Source organism: Nycticebus coucang, chromosome 14, assembly GCF_027406575.1.
Source record: "Nycticebus coucang isolate mNycCou1 chromosome 14, mNycCou1.pri, whole genome shotgun sequence".
Lineage (NCBI taxonomy): Eukaryota > Metazoa > Chordata > Mammalia > Primates > Lorisidae > Nycticebus > Nycticebus coucang.
Window position 1 is genome coordinate 55015770 of NC_069793.1, and position 17404 is coordinate 55033173.

Sequence of the window (17404 nt, forward strand, 5' to 3'; positions counted from 1 at the left end):
GCGACGTAGCCCGCGGGGGAGGAACTAACTACGCGATTTTGGCGCGAAATGGATGGCTCCGCCTCGGATGGGCGCTATGCTGGGGCGGGCCGCGGCGCCTCGGGCCTATGAACGAGTATGGACGGCGGGGGACCTGGCCCGGCACCTCCCGGACGGGGCTGGGTCCTGGAACCGAGCAGGCCTTCTGGGAGGAGCAGAGAGAGCTGGGCTGGCCAAGCCGAATCGCACACCGGCTCAGACGCCGCCTCCTTGCTGCTCCCCTGGCGCCCCGGGGCTTGAAGCGGAGGCACACCGCGGGTGCCTTCGTGTCCCTGTGACACTGAAGAGCCGGAGATGGCGTGGCTTTCCACTGCCCCTAAAGGCCATCTCCTGCCCCTTGTCTGTGCAGGGCGGGCCGCTGGGGCCTTGGGGGCGTGGCACGGACAAGTCACGTTCCCAGGTTGAGGTCTGAGCCCTCACTGGTGACGCGGCCCTAGAGACCTTTCTGAACTGTGTGACTCAGCGTGCTTAGTCCGGACAATGCTCTCGAAGCCAGGGCGCCGGCCGAGGGGGGGCAGCCTCTGAACCTCGGTTTCCCCCGTGGTGGCTGTGAGGGCGGGGCAGCCAGAACCCGCCGACCCGAGACGTGTCCACGATGAATAGAAACTGCAGCACGGTCGATCCCAGAGTGAAACAGGTGCTCGCCGAGTGACAGCGATGTTGGTACTTCTTGTCCAACGTGTGTGCTCGCGTAGGCAAAACCGACGAACCTGGCTCGCTGCGAACTTCAATGCAACTTAGGAAAAAATTCCCCCAGCGCCCAATGTGCAATTTAATACGCCCCTTATTGCATATACAGGTTTCCCCCAATTCTTCTATTGTAAATAACCTGTGATTAATATTATTCCCTCTCCTTTTTGTGTTTTTTTTTTTTTTTATTCTTTAGGATACATCCGTAGAATGGGAATTACTGGGTCAAAGGATAATAAACTGCTAAACTCTCCAGAAAAACAATTAACATTCCCCCTGACTGTGGATTTGGGCACACGCTGTGAATTCTGGACATCAGTGGGTACTTTGTTAACATAGTTTTGTTTTGATTCATGTTATTGGACAGTTGTTATGGGTTTAATGGGCATTTACATTTACTGCTATTGTCTTTTTCTTACTGCACTTTATGTATATTAACATTAAAAATGTTCTAACATTTTTAAAATCTAAATGACGCAAGCTGAATTTTTTTCTTTTTTTGTAGAGACAGAGTCTCACTTTACCACCCTCAGTAGGGTGCTGTGGCGTCACAGCTCACAGCAACCTCCAGCTCTTGGGCTTACGCGATTCTCTTGCCTCAGCCTCCAGAGCAGCTGGGACTACAGGCGCCTGCCACAACGTCCGGCTATTTTGTTGTTGTTGCAGTTTGGCCGGGGCCAGGTTTGAACCCGCTACCCTCGGTATATGGGGCCCGCGCCCTACTCACTGAGCCACAGGCGCCACCCTGAATTTTTTTTTTTTTTTTGTAGAGACAGAGTCTCACTTTATGGCCCTCAGTGGAGGGCCGTGCCCTCACACAGTTCACAGCAACCTCCAACTCCTGGGCTTAGGCGATTCTCTTGCCTCAGCCTCCCGAGTAGCTGGGACTACAGGCACCCGCCACAATGCCCGGCTATTACCACCCTGAATTTTTTTTTTTTTTTTTGCAGAGACAGGGTCTCCCTTTATGGCCCTCGTAGAGTGCCGTGGCCTCACACAGCTCACAACAACCTCCAACTCCTGGGCTTAGGCGATTCTCTTGCCTCAGCCTCCCGAGTAGCTGGGACTACAGGCGCCCGCCACAACGCCCAGCTATTTTTTGGTTGCAGTTTGGCCGGGGCCGGGTTTGAACCCGTCACCCTCGGTACATGGGGCCGGCGCCTTACCGACTGAGCCACAGACGCCGCCCTCCACCACCCTAAATTTTTTTTATTTTTTTATTTTTTTTTGGTTTTTGGCCGGGGCTGGGTTTGAACCCGCCACCTCCGGCATATGGGACCGGCGCCCTACCCCTTGAACCACAGGCGCCGCCCCACCACCACCCTAAATTTTTAATGAAAACACATAACAAGGGGAATTTCCTGAAATCACACAACTGAAGGAGTCACCTCAAACATTTGCTAATTGTATAAATGTGTCTTTTCTTGTATGTCAATTCAAACTTAATAACAAGCTTCTGGAGGACAGGCACTCTACACCAGGAAGTTTCTGGGAGAGGCATTCTCCAATCCGCAGCAGCCTAAGTAAAGGAGTGGTTTTTAGAACCCTCCCTCCAAAACTTCCCCTGCAGCCCCTCCTGGTGGTGACAAACCTACCTCTTTGATATGGATAGTTGACATTTTCTCAATTTTATGCGAAATGTCAATAAAAATGACTTCAGAAAACTACTACTTTTTATTGACCTGTAACATAATTGTATGTAAAAATAGTGTGCCTTATAGGTAAATGGGAACTTTAAAGCCCTTTAGACACCTCTCAACAACTAGATTGTCCCACCTAAACTCCTCCCACGTGAGAAACTAACCATGCAATCTCATGTCCCCTCCCCTCTTGGCTTTCACAACACCCTGCTTTATTGCCTTCACAGGCTTTTATCTATCTCAGAGTATGTTGTTGATTTATTTATCTCTTTATAGAAAAATGTACCCCAGGGTGGGGACCTTCTCTATCTTGTTTATTGCAGTATTCTGATGTGGTTTAGGTTCCTACTACCCTGTGAGTGATAAAAGACCCCTTACTTAAATATCTGCGGGTTATTTGCTTCCTCTTCAATGCAAATTGGTAAAAGGTTGGCAAATTGGTAAAACTTTCACATGTTTTTCTCCCATGGCTTCCACCTCCCAATAATAACAATTTAAATGATACTGTAGTCTCCCATCTATCCCTTCAATCTCCTGCCCAATTCCCTTTCCTGGAAGGAAGCACTCCTAGTAATGTTTCTTTTGTTGTTAGTCAACTCCTACTTTGCCACCTGGCTGTTTCCCTAAACTGGGAGATCCTTGAAGTAGGCTGGGGCAAAACGGGCAGGGTTCCAGATGGGAAAGAAAGAGTTCTTGGTCCACAGGTCACAGAAGGTTGAATTTTTGGTACCCAAGTCATGCTACAGAATGGGAGTGGTAAACTGGAAACACATAAAATGGCTGGGGAAAAAAGGAATTTTTTTTTCCTTTGGCCGAAGCTGGGTTTGAATCTGCCACCTTCGGTATATGGGGCCGGCGCCCTGCTCCTTTGAGCCACAGGCACCGCCCCCAAAAAGGAATTTTTTTTTTTTCTTTTAGAGACAGAGTCTCACTTTATCGCCCTCAGTAGAGTGCTATGGCGTCACACAGCTCACAGCAACCTCCAGCTTCTGGGCTTAGGCGATTCTCTTGACTCAGCCTCCCAAGTAGCTGGGACTACAGGCGCCCCCCACAACGCCCAGCTATTTTATGTTGCAGTTTGGCTGGGGCTTGGTTTGAACCCACCACCCTTCGTATATGGGGCCAGCGCCCTACTCACTGAGCCACAAAGGAATTTTTAAAAGGTTAAAATTCAGTACTAGAGCTACTTTCTCTATGAATCCTTTCCTTGACTTCCTCCATTCCTTGCTCCAGACTTCCCTGCTCCAGACTTTCCACCACACCTGGCATAGATTAAATACCACTCTTACTTTACTTGTCTGGCTTCTCTCCTGCCCAGGGCTGGGACCTTGTTTTATTTGTCTTTGGAGCTCTGGCAGCCAGCATTATATAAGCCTTGGTCCCTGAGAAAGTGCTTAATAAATGTTTCCAGATTGGTTGAATGAAAATCTAGTGATCTTTAAAACACAAGTGCCGGGCGGCGCGTGTGGCTCAGTGAGTAGGGCGCCGGCCCCATATGCCAAGGGTGGCTGGTTCAAACCCAGCCCCGGCCAAAATGCAACAAAAAAATAGCCGGGCGTTGGCGGCGCCTGTGGCTCAAGGAGTAGGGCGCCGGTCCCATATGCCGGAGGTGGCGGGTTCAAACCCAGCCCCCGCCAAAAACCAAAAAAAAAAAATAGCCGGGCGTTGTGGCGGGCGCCTGTAGTCCCAGCTACTTGGGAGGCTGAGGCAAGAGAATCACGTAAGCCCAAGAGCTGGAGGTTGCTGTGAGCTGTGTGACGCCACGGCACTCTACCGAGGGCAGTAAAGTGAGACTCTGTCTCTACAAAAAAAAAACAACAACAAAAAACACAAGTGCCAAAGGCTAGGTGTGGAGGCTCATACCTGTAATTCTAGTACTCTGGGATGCCAAAGAGGGTGGATTGTTTGAGCCCAGGAGTTTTAAGACTAGCTTGAGCAAAAGCGAAACCCTCTCTACTACAAATAGAAAAACTAGTGGGACATGGTATCCTGCACCTGTAGCCTCAGCTACTTAGGAGGCTGAGGCAAGAAGATCTCTTGAGCTCAGGAGTTTGAGGTTGCTGTGAGTGGACAACGGAATGAGACTATTTTAGGGTCTCAGAGTGAGACTGTCTCAAAAGAAAAAGAAAAGATGCCAAAATGAAAATAATAAGGGTGGCGCCTGTGCCTCAAAGGAGTAGGGTGCCGGCCCCATATGCCGGAGGTGGCAGGTTCAAAGCCAGCCCCACCCAAAAACTGCAAAAAAAAAAAAAATTAATAAGAAACTCAAGCCTTCTCCCCTCCAGCTAAGAACATAGCGCAGTGTCAATGGTTTAACTGTAGCAACATCCTAACTGAAATTTTAAGTGACTTATGATTTTTTTTTTTTTTTTAGAGATAGAGTTTCACTTTATCACCCTCGGTAGAGTGCTATGGCATCACAGCTCACAGCAACCTCCAACTCCTGGGTTTAGGTGATTCTCTTGCCTCAGCCTCCCAAGTAGTTGGGACTACAGGCGCCTGCCTCAACGCCCGGCTATTTTTTTGTTGTTGTTGCAATTTGGCCGGGGCTAGGTTTGAACCCACCACCCTCGGTATATGGGGCCGCACCCTACTCACTGAGCCACAGGCACCGCCCAGTGACTTATGATTTTTAAAATTTCATGTTCCTCTGAATACAGCAAACTCTGTACTGGAGAGATGAGTTCCACCCACTTGCCCCAGGGCATATCTAATTCAAATTTCCACTTCTTTTCCCTACCCAGTGTTGTCTCTAACTATAATATTGCTAGGCAACTTTTGCAGAATCCACATGCTTGTAGTAATGTAATAACTGAGTAAAAATCTTGCCTCTAGCTCTTGGAAGAACAAACTTAACCTGTTTATCCTCTTTAGACTCATGACTTAGCAGGAAAGGGCTTTAATACTGTTGGCAGCCCTTTCACCTTCATTAGCAACAAAATAAGCAAGATTCTTGCCCTGAAGATTTAAGACTGAGATTCCTAAATCACCCTCTTAAATGCTTCTAACATATACAGCATAAAAATATGTGTGCATATTCCTATCAACATCAGCCTTGCACTTTTGGATGAAGTCGTTCAGAACTAGGAACTCTGTGGTGGTCTGTAGGAATGTTTATTTTATGCTTTTGATTCTGAAGGAAAAATCTGTTTCTCTACAACAGCCTACTCTGATAGATTTATAACTTTAAAAAAAAAGCCACATTGATCTCATGTCAATTTTTCACTTAAGCAAATGATATGCTATAATAAATTCAGCTGTCTTTCTTCATCTTCCTTGTTATCTTTCCCTTTCTGCGAGTTCTCTCAGCAAATCTCAACTTCACTTCACCCGCCTGTTACCAACTGCCTTCTGGCTTCAGGAATCCAGATCTCACCTTCGAATGTAGCACCTCCTCGGGTGCTCCCATTTGACTTCCCAGGTAAAGATTAGATTCCTATACTTTGTCACTTGCCTTAATACTCTGTGACTGACGGGATTATTTGATCATGCACCAGCTCACCCTGAAAGTACAATATAATTAAATTAAATTATTTCCCCATTGTTCAATTTATTAAATGTGAGACTAGCAATGTTCCCTGCAAATGATGTTCAGTGTTATAAGTGTGCTTTTTAATTATAGTAGTGTTGTTTGAGAATAATCCACCCGTAGGGCGGCGCCTGTGGCTCAAGGAGTAGGGCGCCGGTCCCATATGCCGGAGGTGGCGGGTTCAAACCTAGCCCCGGCCAAAAAAAAAAAAAAGGAGAATATGGGTGGCGCCTGTGGCTCAACGGGTAGGGCACCGGTCCCATATGCCGGAGATGGCGGGTTCAAGCCCAGCCCCGGCCAAAAAAAAAAAAAAAAAAAGGAGAATAATCCACCCTTGTTAATGGCTTTATAATCAGCAGTTGTAACATTTGTTATTTTTTTTTTTTTGGTAGACACAGAGTCTCACCTTATGGCCCTCGGTAGAGTGCCGTGGCGTCACACAGCTCACAGCAACCTCCAAATCCTTGGGCTTAGGCGATTCTCTTGACTCAGCCTCCCAAGTAGCAGGCACCCGCCACAACGCCCGGCTATTTTTTTTTTTTTTTTTTTGTAGAGACAAGAGTCTCACCTTATTGCCCTCGGTAGAGTGCTGTGGCGTCACACAGCTCACAGCAACCTCCAAATCCTTGGGTTTAGGCAATTCTCTTCACTCAGCCTCCCAGGTAGCTGGGACTACAGGCGCCCGCCACAATGCCCGGCTATTTTTTTGTTGCAGTTTGGCCGGGGCTGGGTTTGAACCCGCCACCCTCAGCATATGGGGCCGGCGCCCTACCCACTGAGCCACAGGCGCCGCCCTTGCAGTTGTAACATTTGATTCCTGGGACCATTGACTCAACCAGTCAGGATGATCAAATCAGAACAAAGTATTGATGTAATGAAAACTTAAGAAGCTGGGCGGCGCCTGTGGCTCAAGGAGTAGGGCACCAGTCCCATATGCCGGAGGTGGCGAGTTCAAACCCTAACCCTGGCCAAAAACCAAAAAAAAAAAAAAAATTTAAGAAGCGTAACTCAGGAAAACTGACCAGTTGAGAGCTCATATTTTAATGAAATAAATATTAGCTATTGTCATGCCTATTAATCTTTAAGGACTAGTAACATACAATTTCCATGCATCCTTTTTTTTTTTTTTTTTCTTTTGGCCGGGGCTGGGTCTGAACCTGCCACCTCCGGCATACGGGACCGGCGCCCTACTCCTTGAACCACAAGCGCCGCCCTCCCTGCATCCTTTTTAATATTTATTTAAGGTAGATCAAGGACAAATCATTATATACTTTAGATATGAATATGTTCACTTACATGAATTCTATATAAAAAGTTTGAAGATTGGGGTAGCACCTGTGGCTCAGTGGGTAGGGGGCCGGCCCCATATACTGAGGGTGGTGCGTTTGAACCCACCCCCAGCCAGTTAGAAACAGCAGTGACGGGCGGCGCCTGTGGCTCAGCCGGTAAGGCGCCGGCCCCATATACCGAGGGTGGTGGGTTCAAACCTGGCCCCGGCTGAACTGCAACCAAAAAATAGCTGGGCGTTGTGGTGGACGCCTGTAGTCCCAGCTACTTGGGAGGCTGAGTCAAGAGAATCGCTTAAGCCCAGGAGTTGGAGGTTGCTGTGAGCTGTGTGATGCCATGTCACTCTACCGAGGGCCATAAAGTAAAACTCTGTCTCTACAAAAAAAAATAATAATAATAATAAAAAAATAAAAACAGCAGTGACAACAACAACAAAAAAAGTTTGAAGATTGAAGATTCTCATTCAGTTTTTGCTCGGGGTCTTTATCAAGGAGAGACCATGCTAGGGTACTTGAAAATTGTGCATACACAAAACATTGTCTGTAACCAGCCTTATTAGTGAAAGAAGCCCTCATGCCTATTCCCAGTTATCTCAGCAGCTCTCAGCCTTACATAGGCCCCAGTTTTGGAAGACTTGATAGCCCACTACAATTGGTCAGGCAATGATATTAACTGCAGGACCCTTCTTGGGAGAAGATACTGACCACTAACCACCTTATTTCTAGATAAGAGAGTTTTCAGCCAACATACTTTAAAACTATTGCTTTTTGAAGCAGTTAGCTAAAACATTATGCCTCCTGGGTGGCGCCTGTGGCTCAGTGAGTAGAGCACCAGCCCCATATACTGAAGGTGGCCGGTTCAAACTCAGCCCCAGCCAAACTGCAACAACAAAAAAACAGCTGGACGTTCTGGCGGGCACCTGTCATCCCAGCTACTCGCGAGGCTGAGGCAAGTGAAATGCCTAAGCCCAAAAGCTGGAGGTTGCTGTGAGCTGTGTGATGCCACGGCACTATGGGCGCTATACCTTGGGCGATAAAGTGAGACTCTGTCTCTTAAAAAAAAAAAAAAAAAAAAAAGGGAGGCGCCTGTGGCTCAGTCGGTAAGGCGCCGGCCCCATATACCGAGGGTGGCGGGTTCAAACCCTGCCCCGGCCAAACTGCAACCAAAAAATAACCGGGCGCTGTGGCGAGTGCCTGTAGTCCCAGCTGCTCGGGAGGCTGAGGCAAGAGAATCGCTTAAGCCCAGGAGTTGGAGGTTGCTGTGAGCCATGTGAGGCCACGGCACTCTACCAAGGGCCATAAAGTGAGACTCTGTCTCTACCAAAAAAAAAAAAAAAGACACATTATGCTTCCTATTTGCTGTTTTGTAACTCTTTTGTATTGGAATGGAACTGAATAGCCCCTATTGCTCCAGTATTCTTTTGTTTCCTTATAGAGGCACAAACCCTTTTGCTCCAGTATTCTTTTCTTTGTTTCCTTATAGAGGCACAAAGTGCTGTTTTTCTCTGTATTTTTAATGAGTTTAATAACTGAAGAGGTCATTTTACAGAAATGTCATAAAGAGAGGGAACTGTAGATGTCCAACAGAATGCAGGCACATGTTAAATACTCAGGTAATTAATTAATTGCCTCTCCTTTTGGGTTAGTGACATACCCAGGAAATGATCTGGATGACTATGGAGATTGCCAGTTGTTTGCTGGCCATGCTGTGATTATTTAAACCAGCTTTGTTCAAAATACCACAGCACAAAAGACGTGATGACTCTTCTCAGAGTCAAGAGGCCCTGTCTCATTAGGGGAGGGAAAGGAGGTGAGATAGACATCCCATGCTGATCTTTTGTTAGCAACAGGAGTATGTTTGGATATTGCTATGTTTCGATGACTCAGCGATGAGTCAACTTTAAAGTTCTGTAAAAGGCCTTGTTTATAGCTCAGACAGGACTGAAAGATGAGCTCATCCAGTGACTAGCTGGGTAGAGAGTATCCAGTTTTGTGTGACGTGATCTGTGGACTGGGAGTGTAAATGTGTACACAGACAAAAGATACTGCTGAGAATGAACTCACCAGTTCCTAAATGCAGAAAATCAGCTTTACTTGGCAGTAATCTATTGAGTGTCCACTATGTTCAAGCACTATTTATACCCTACTAATTGCATGTTACCTTAATACAGGTCAGAATGTGAGAAATGTCCTACCTAACTGCTACAAAGAGCTGACGTGCTTTTGCACGAACTGGGAGAGGGGAAAACATTTTAGTGCCAGCTGCATGATAGGCACAGAGTCAGATGCTTTACATACTTATTTAATCTTGACAAGAACTTTCTGACAGAGATGTTTTCATTTACATTTTACAGATGAAGAAAATGAAACAGTGAGAGGTTGAAAAATGCCTGTATGATGCAATCATAGAGCTCGTATAATTAAGACTGTATTTCGGGCGGCGCCTGTGGCTCAGTGAGTAGGGCGCCGGCCCCATATGCCGAGGGTGGCGGGTTCAAACCCAGCCCCGGCCAAACTGCAACAAAAAAGTAGCCGGGCGTTGTGGCGGGCGCCTGTAGTCCCAGCTGCTCGGGAGGCTGAGGCAGGAGAATCATGTAAGCCCAAGAGTTAGAGGTTGCTGTGAGCCGTGTGACGCCACAGCACTCTACCGAGGGCGGTACAGTGAGACTCTGTCTCTACAAAAAAAAAAAAAAAAAAGACTGTCTTTCTGGGCTCAGCACCTATAGCTCAAGTGGCTAAGGCGCCACCCACATACACCAGAGCTAGTGGGTTCAAATCCAGCCTGGGCCTGCCAAACAACAATGGCAACTACAACCAAAAAATAGCTGGGCATTGTGGCGGGTGCCTGTAGTCCCAGCCACTCCGGAGGCTGAGGCAAGAGAATCACTTAAGCCCAAGAGTGTGAGGTTGCTGTGAGCTGTGACGCTACAGCACTCTACCCAGGGCGACGGCTTGAGGCTCTGTCTCGAAAAAAACAAAAAAGACTATTCTGAGACTTATTGCTACTGTCTTTTTTCTTTCTTTCTTTCTTTCTTTTTTTTGAGACAGAGTCTCACATTGTGGCCCTCAGTAGAGTGTCATGGCGTCACAGCTCACAGTAACCTCAAATTCTTGTGCTCAAACGATTCACTTGTCTCAGCTTCCCAAGTAGTTGAGACTACAAGCGCCTGCCACAATGCCCAGCTAATTTTTTTTTTTTTTTTTTTGTAGAGACAGAGTCTCACTTTATGGCCCTCGGTAGGGTGCCGTGGCCTCACACAGCTCATAGCAACCTCCAACTCCTGGGCTTCAGCGATTCTCTTGCCTCAGCCTCCCGAGTAGCTGGGAATTTTTTTTTTTTTTTAGAGACAGGGTCTTAGTCTTGCTCAGGCTGGTCTCAAACCTGTCAACTCAGGCAATAGCAATCCCCCCACCTGAGCCTCCCAGAGTGCTGGGATTACAGGTGTGAGCCACTGCGCCCAACCCTTTCTTTTTCTTTTCTTTTTTTTTCTTTTTTGAGACAAGAGTCTTACTTTGTCACCCTCAGTAGAGTACTGTGATTTCACAGCTCACAGCAACCTCAAATTCTTGGGCTCAAGTGATTCTCTTGCCTCAGCCTCCCAAAGTAGCCTGGACTATAGGAGCCTGCCACAACATTTGGCTACTTTTTTTTGAGACAGAGCCTCAAGCTGTTGCCCTGGGTAGAATGCTGTGGCATCACGGCTCACAGCAACCTTTAACTCCTGGGCTCAAGAAACTTTCCTGCCTCCGCCTCCCAAGTAGCTGGGACTATAGGCGCCCACCACAACTATTTTTTGGTTGCAGCCATCATTGTTGTTTGGTGGGCCTGGGGTGGATTCGAACCTGCTAGCTCAGGTGTATATGGCTGGCACAGGTGCCAAGCCACACTTGGCTATTTTTAAAGACAGGGTCTCACTTTGGCTCAGGCTGGTCTTGAACTCCTGAGCTCAGGCAGTCCACCGGCCTTGGCCTTCTCTCAGAGTGCTGGATTACAGGTATGAGCCACTGGGCCCGGCCTTTTAACTACTATCTTAAAGCCTGGTTCTTCCTACCCCAGCAAGAATAGGGTAAGGTAAAGGGTGAAAAGTTGTTAATTGATGAAAGTAGGGTCACTGGACCCAGCTGGTAGGCCACACTGTTAGGCAGTTATCCTACCATAGAGCAGGGCACACAACTTGATGGGGTGAATGAGGGAAATGGGATCCAGAGACAGTCAGACTTGCATGTTTACTTTTTTGTTTCATCATAAAACCTAAATGTAGGGCGGTGTCTGTGGCTCAAAGGGGTAGGGCGTCAGCCCCATATGCCAGAGTTGGCAGGTTCAAACCCAGCCCCGGCCAAAAACTGCAAAAAAAACCAAAAAAACCAAATGTATTTTAAAATCTAAATTCAAGGGTGGCGCCTGTGGCTCAGTGAGTAGGGCGCCGGCCCCATATACCGAGGGTGGCGGGTTCAAACCCAGCCCCGGCCAAACTGCAACAAAAACATAGCCAGTCATTGTGGCGGGCACCTATAGTCCCAGCTGCTTGGGAGGCTGAGGCAAGAGAATCACATAAGCCCAAGAGCTGGAGGTTGCTGTGAGCCGTGTGACGCCTCGGCACTCTACCAAGGGCAGTAAAGTGAGACTCTGTCTCTACAAAAAAAAAAAAATTCTAAATTCAAGAGGAAACGTTATAAAGATTGACATTATCACGAAACAGGCTCAGGGATTAAGAAGCAGAGGGTTGGAAGAAAATGCTATTTTAAGCATTACTGCTTAAACCAAGGAATGCTTTTCTGAGAAAGTAGCACTTGAGTAGAATCCTGAATGAAATGAGCAATCAGCCAAATGGAGATTTAGGGGAAGTTTATAATACCAAAAATTGCCATTGTTTCTAATACCAAAATTGGAAGGCTCTCAAATGTCCGTTAAATACTAACACCAGTTTGCAAAACAATGAACCAGAGCTATATGTACAAAATGAAAAGATGTCTTTAATATAATAAAAAAAGTTGCAAAACTATATAATGATTGCATTAAAAAGAAGAAGAAAATGAGCTTCTGTGTAGCTCTCCAGCTGAGGCGAGCACTGCTTCCCTGACCTCTGACAAGCTCCTTCAAGAGTGGCGAGCCTGCCATCATAAGTGAGTGTGATGGGCGGCACCTGTGGCTCAAAGGAGTAGGGCACCAGACCTGTGTATGGGAGGTGGCGGGTTCAAACCCGGCCCCGGCAAAAAACTGCAAAAAGAAAAAAACAAAAGTGAGTGTGATTTAAATCCAAAGGCCTAGCTCCTTGCTGATGCCCACCTCACCAAGAAATTGATGGTTTCTCCTCCTTCAGCAGCCATGTGATTACAAGCAGCTTTAGAAAGAAGTCATCGAGGCTACCAGAACCCTCAAGGGGGGGGGGGGGGCACCTCTGAGTTCACTGTAGTGGCTGCAGATGCTGAACTGCTGGAGACCATTCTGTACCTCCTGCTGCTGAGTGAAGATAAGAATGTTCCCCACCTCTTCCTGCTCTCCAAGCAGGCCCTCAGGCAGGCTGTGGGGTCTTCAGGCCTGTCACAGCCTGTTCCCTCACTATCAAAGAAGGCTCACAGCTGAAGCAGCAGATCCAGTCCATTCGGTCCATGGAAAGGCTTTTAGTCTAAACCTATGGGGTGGCGCCTGTGGCTCAACAGAGTAGGGCACCGGCCCCATATGCTGGAGGTGGTGGGTTCAAACCCAGCCCTGGCCAAAAACTGAAAAAAAAAAAAAAAATAGTGTTATTTGGGCGGTGCCTGTGGCTCAAAGGAGTAGGGCGCTGGACCCATATGCCAGAGGTGGCAGGTTCAAACCCAGCCCCAGACAAAAACTGCAAAAAATAAATAAATAAAAAAAAAATAAACCTATGGCCTCTGCCACACTCGCCCTGCAAACCCCACCCCCCAGGGTTGTTTTCTCCCTTTTAAGCCCTTCCATTCTCTCTCTGCCATCCTTCATCCTTTTTTTTTTTTTTTTTGAGACAGAGCCTCAAGCTGTCACCCTGGGTAGAGTGCCATGGCATCACAGCTCACAACAACCTCCAACTCCTGGGCTCAAGCTAATCTCCTGTCTCCACCTCCCATGTAGCTGGGACTACAGGCGCCCGCCACAATGCCCGGCTATTTTTTGGTTGCAGCCATCATTGTTGTTTGGCAGGCCCTGGGCTGGATTCAAACCCGCCAGCTCAGGTGTATGTGGCTGGCGCCTTAGCCGCTTCAGCCACAGGCGCCGAGCCCATCCTTTATCCTTTTATCCTCCCTTTGGAAAAATGAAATGATGCTCTGAATAGATAGGAGCAGAGTGGTAGCACCATTCAGAGGCAGGAAGAGCCTGGAGAATCCTGACAGAGCCAGGATAGAGATATAGTTCCAGCTTTCATCTGCTAACCTCCTCCTGTGTGCGGGATATGATGGAAGAAACACCATCCCTTGTGCCTGACATACAGAATCATACTTGTTGAAATGATCAGGAGTTTTCTTTGCTCTTTAGGGAATTATGTATTATTTGGAGAGGAAGCAACGTGTTCTGTTAGATTAGCCTTATGTTCAAGTGTCATTTACGAATGTGCTCCCACCTTTTGCTTTTGGTAATATGGATGTTTTATTCTCTCTCTCTCCCTGACACCCAGCTATACCCCTGAAGGTGTTAGGGTAGCAGTGTACCAAAGAGATGTGCTAAAGGGTTCCAGAGTTGGCCTGGTAAGACATGGAACACTTGACCTGGGTCTTGAAAGAGTCAGGAATGTCAGGGCGGCACCTGTGGCTCAAGGAGTAGGGTGCCGGTCCCATATGCCAGAGGTGGCAGGTTCAAACCTAGCCCCGGCCAAAATCCAAAAAAAAAAAAAAAAAGAAAAGAAAGAGTCAGGAATGTCAAGGGCAGAGAGCATCACCTGATGCTGGGACACAAGATTCCGGGAAGACTATGGAGACCTGGCTGGTAGCTACAGCAGGGATAATGGCATCTGAAGAAACAACTTTGGTGAATGGAGATTCCTTCAATGGACACTTGGCACCAGCTCTGGGAGCCCTTATCTCTCTTTCTGCCACAATTGGGTCAGGTGTGTTCTTTATCACGCAGGAGAGTGCTAATATGTCCTTCATTCTTCTGAGCATCCTAAGAAATAATATTCATATTTCAATTTCAAAATAAAATATATTTACCACATGAAATATATATGAAGAAATAAATACACAGGGCTGGGCACAGTGCTGGCTCATGCCTGTAATCCTAGCACTCCAGGAGGCTGAGGAGGCTGGAGTGTCTGAATTTATGAGTTTGAGACCAGCCTGAGCCAGAGCAAGACCTCATCTCTAAAAATAGCTGGGCATTGTTGAGGCCGCCTGTAGTCCCAGCTACTTGAGAGTCTGAGGCAAGAGAATCACTTGAGCCCAAGAGTTTGAGGTTGCTGTGAGCTATGGCAGCACTCTACTGAGGGCAGGAAAGTGAGACTCTGTCTAAAAAAGAAAAAAAAAAAAATACATAAGGTTGGGCGGCGCCTGTGGCTCAGTCGGTGGGGCGCCGGCCCCATATACCGAGGGTGGCGGGTTCAAACCCGGCCCCGGCCAAACTGCAACCAAAAAATAGCCGGGCGTTGTGGTGGGCGCCTGTAGTCCCAGCTACTCGGGAGGCTGAGGAAAGAGAATCGCTTGGGCCCAGGAGTTGGAGGTTGCTGTGAGCTGTGTGAGGCCACGGCACTCTACCGAGGGCCATAAAGTGAGACTCTGTCTCTACAAAAAAAAAAAAAAAAAAATACATAAGGTTGTCCACAAGTTTGACTTGTAAGAGGTATGGTGTAGATTGATTTCTAAAAGGTACTGCGGTGTAGATTGACAATACAGCTCAGCCTGTATGTCTACTAAAAAGAGAGCCAGGAAGAAGTCCTTGCTGTCATCTCTAAAACAATAGGGCAGGTGAGCCACAGTGGCTCATGCCAATGATCCTAAGGCTCTGGGAGGCCAACGCAGGTAAGTAGATTGCCTAAGCTCGAGAGTTCTTTTTTTTTTTTTTGTAGAGACAGAGTCTCACTGTACCGCCCTCAGGTAGAGTGCCGTGGCGTCACACGGCTCACAGCAACCTCTTAACTCTTGTGCTTACGCGATTCTCTTGCCTCAGCCTCCCGAGCAGCTGGGACTACAGGCGCCCGCCACAACGCCCAGCTATTTTTTGGTTGCAGTTTGGCCGGGGCTGGGTTTGAACCCGCCACCCTCGGCGTATGGGGCTGGCGCCCTACTCACTGAGCCACAGGCGCCGCCCTAGAGAGTTCTTTTTTTTTTTTTTTTTTTTAGTTTTTGGCCGGGGCTGGGTTTGAACCCACCATCTCCAGCACATGGGGCCAGCGTCCTACTCCTTTGAGCCACAGGCACCACCCTAAGCTCAGGAGTTCAAGATCAGCTTGAGTAAGAGCAAGACCCCATTTCTACTAAAAACGAAAAATTAGCCAGGCATTGTGGCAGGCCCCTATGATCCTAACTACTAGGGAGCTGAGGCAAAAGGATCACTTGAGCCCAAAGTTTGTAGTTGCTGTGAGCTATGATGTTACAGCTCTCTATCCAGGGTGACAAAATGAGACTTTGTATCAAAAAAAGAGAGAGAGAGACAAAAAGAAACAATAGAGTAGACGGTATCACAATGTAAGTCCTCAGGATGGCTTTCTGTGCCTTTTCAGACGTACTTTTTTTTTTTAATATCTGATTTGAAGTTTTTGTCTAGTGAGTCCAGTATGTGGGCTCCTCACCCCAGACACAGCTTCTTTCTTTCTTTTTTTTTTTTTTTTTGTGGTTTTTGGCTGGGGCTGGGTTATGAACCCGCCACCTCCTGCATATGGGACCGGCACCCTACCCCTTTGAACCACAGGCACCACCCGCCTTTTCATACATCTTGAAGGTCTCCTCACTTTCCGTCCCTTACGCCCAAGCCCTTTGTCCCTTTCCTTGCTTCCCCACATCCCCATTCTCCTCCTCTAGCTTTGCTTTTGGGAGAGGAGCATGTGCTTCTGGTTTTTAATCTGATTATTTCATCTGGACTGGCCTTCCCGCCAGTCTCAGACAAGCAGCTTTGTGTTCTGGGCTGTCATCTGTGGAGAGGTGCTGATAAGAAAGACGGCTTCCTGGACCTTTCTGGTTCACTGTGGCCTCACTTCTAAGTGCAGTGTAAAACGACTTTGTCCCTGGTGACCAGCTCAGAACATTGGAATTGCTCACACACACTCCAGCCAGTGTTGACTGGATCACTTGCCTTCCATTTAAGGAAGTAGCCAAGCTTTCTTTTTTTTTTTTTGTAGAGACAGAGTCACTGTACTGCCCTCAGGTAGAGTGCCGTGGCGTCACACAGCTCACAGCAACCTCTAACTCTTGGGCTTACGCAATTCTCTTGCCTCAGCCTGCCAAGCAGCTGGGACTACAGGCATCTGCCACAATGCCCAGCTAGGAAGTAGCCAAGCTTTCAAGGCTTCTGCCCACCCCCCAGCTCTCACTTTCTATTACCAAGCTCTGCTGACTTTGAGGGCTCTGTGTAAGTGTGCTTGCCTATCAAGTGTTAGAAACAATACATGAGCATGGGAAAATGGCGAATATAAAATAAATACTTATAAAATAAACATAGAGGTGGGGCCGGTGGCTCAAATGTGTAGGGCACCGGCCCCATATGCCGTAGGTGGTGGGAGCAAACCCGGTCCCAGCCAAAAACTGCAAAAATAAATAAATAAAATAAAAAATAAAAATTAATTAATTAATTAATTAAAATAAAATAAACATAGAAAAATATTCTGTGTTCTGTACAACTTCCATAGGTCAGTGGGTAGGGCGCCAACCACATACATCGAGGATGGAGGGTTTAAACCCAGCCGGGGCCAGCTAAAATCAACAATGACAACTGCAACAAAAAAATAGCTGGGTGCTGTGGTAGGCACCTGTAGTCCCAGCTACTTTGGAGACTAAAGTAAGAGAATCACTTAAGCCCAAGAGTATGAGGTTGCTGTGAGCTGTGATGCCAGGGCACTCTACCCAGGTGACAGCTTGAGACTCTGTCTCAAAAAAAAAAAAAAAAGTAGGCAACCAGTTCAGGACCCCTTTCATTGTGTTGGAAGTTTTCCTATCTTCTTGTAATAAACTATTGCTCTATTGCTTCTGCAAAAAAAATTAATAATAATTAATTTGTTATTTCTTTCCAGAAAGTTTTCAATTTACTCTGCCCATAGCAGCTATAGCCTTATGAAATG

The 17404-nt window shown here is 47.3% G+C and overlaps 1 pseudogene; it reads left to right on the plus strand.

Moving 5' to 3' along the window:
• Positions 1-634: 634 nt before the first annotated feature.
• On the plus strand, positions 635-12815 carry LOC128564396 (NHP2-like protein 1; annotated as a pseudogene).
• Positions 12816-17404: the final 4589 nt, after the last annotated feature.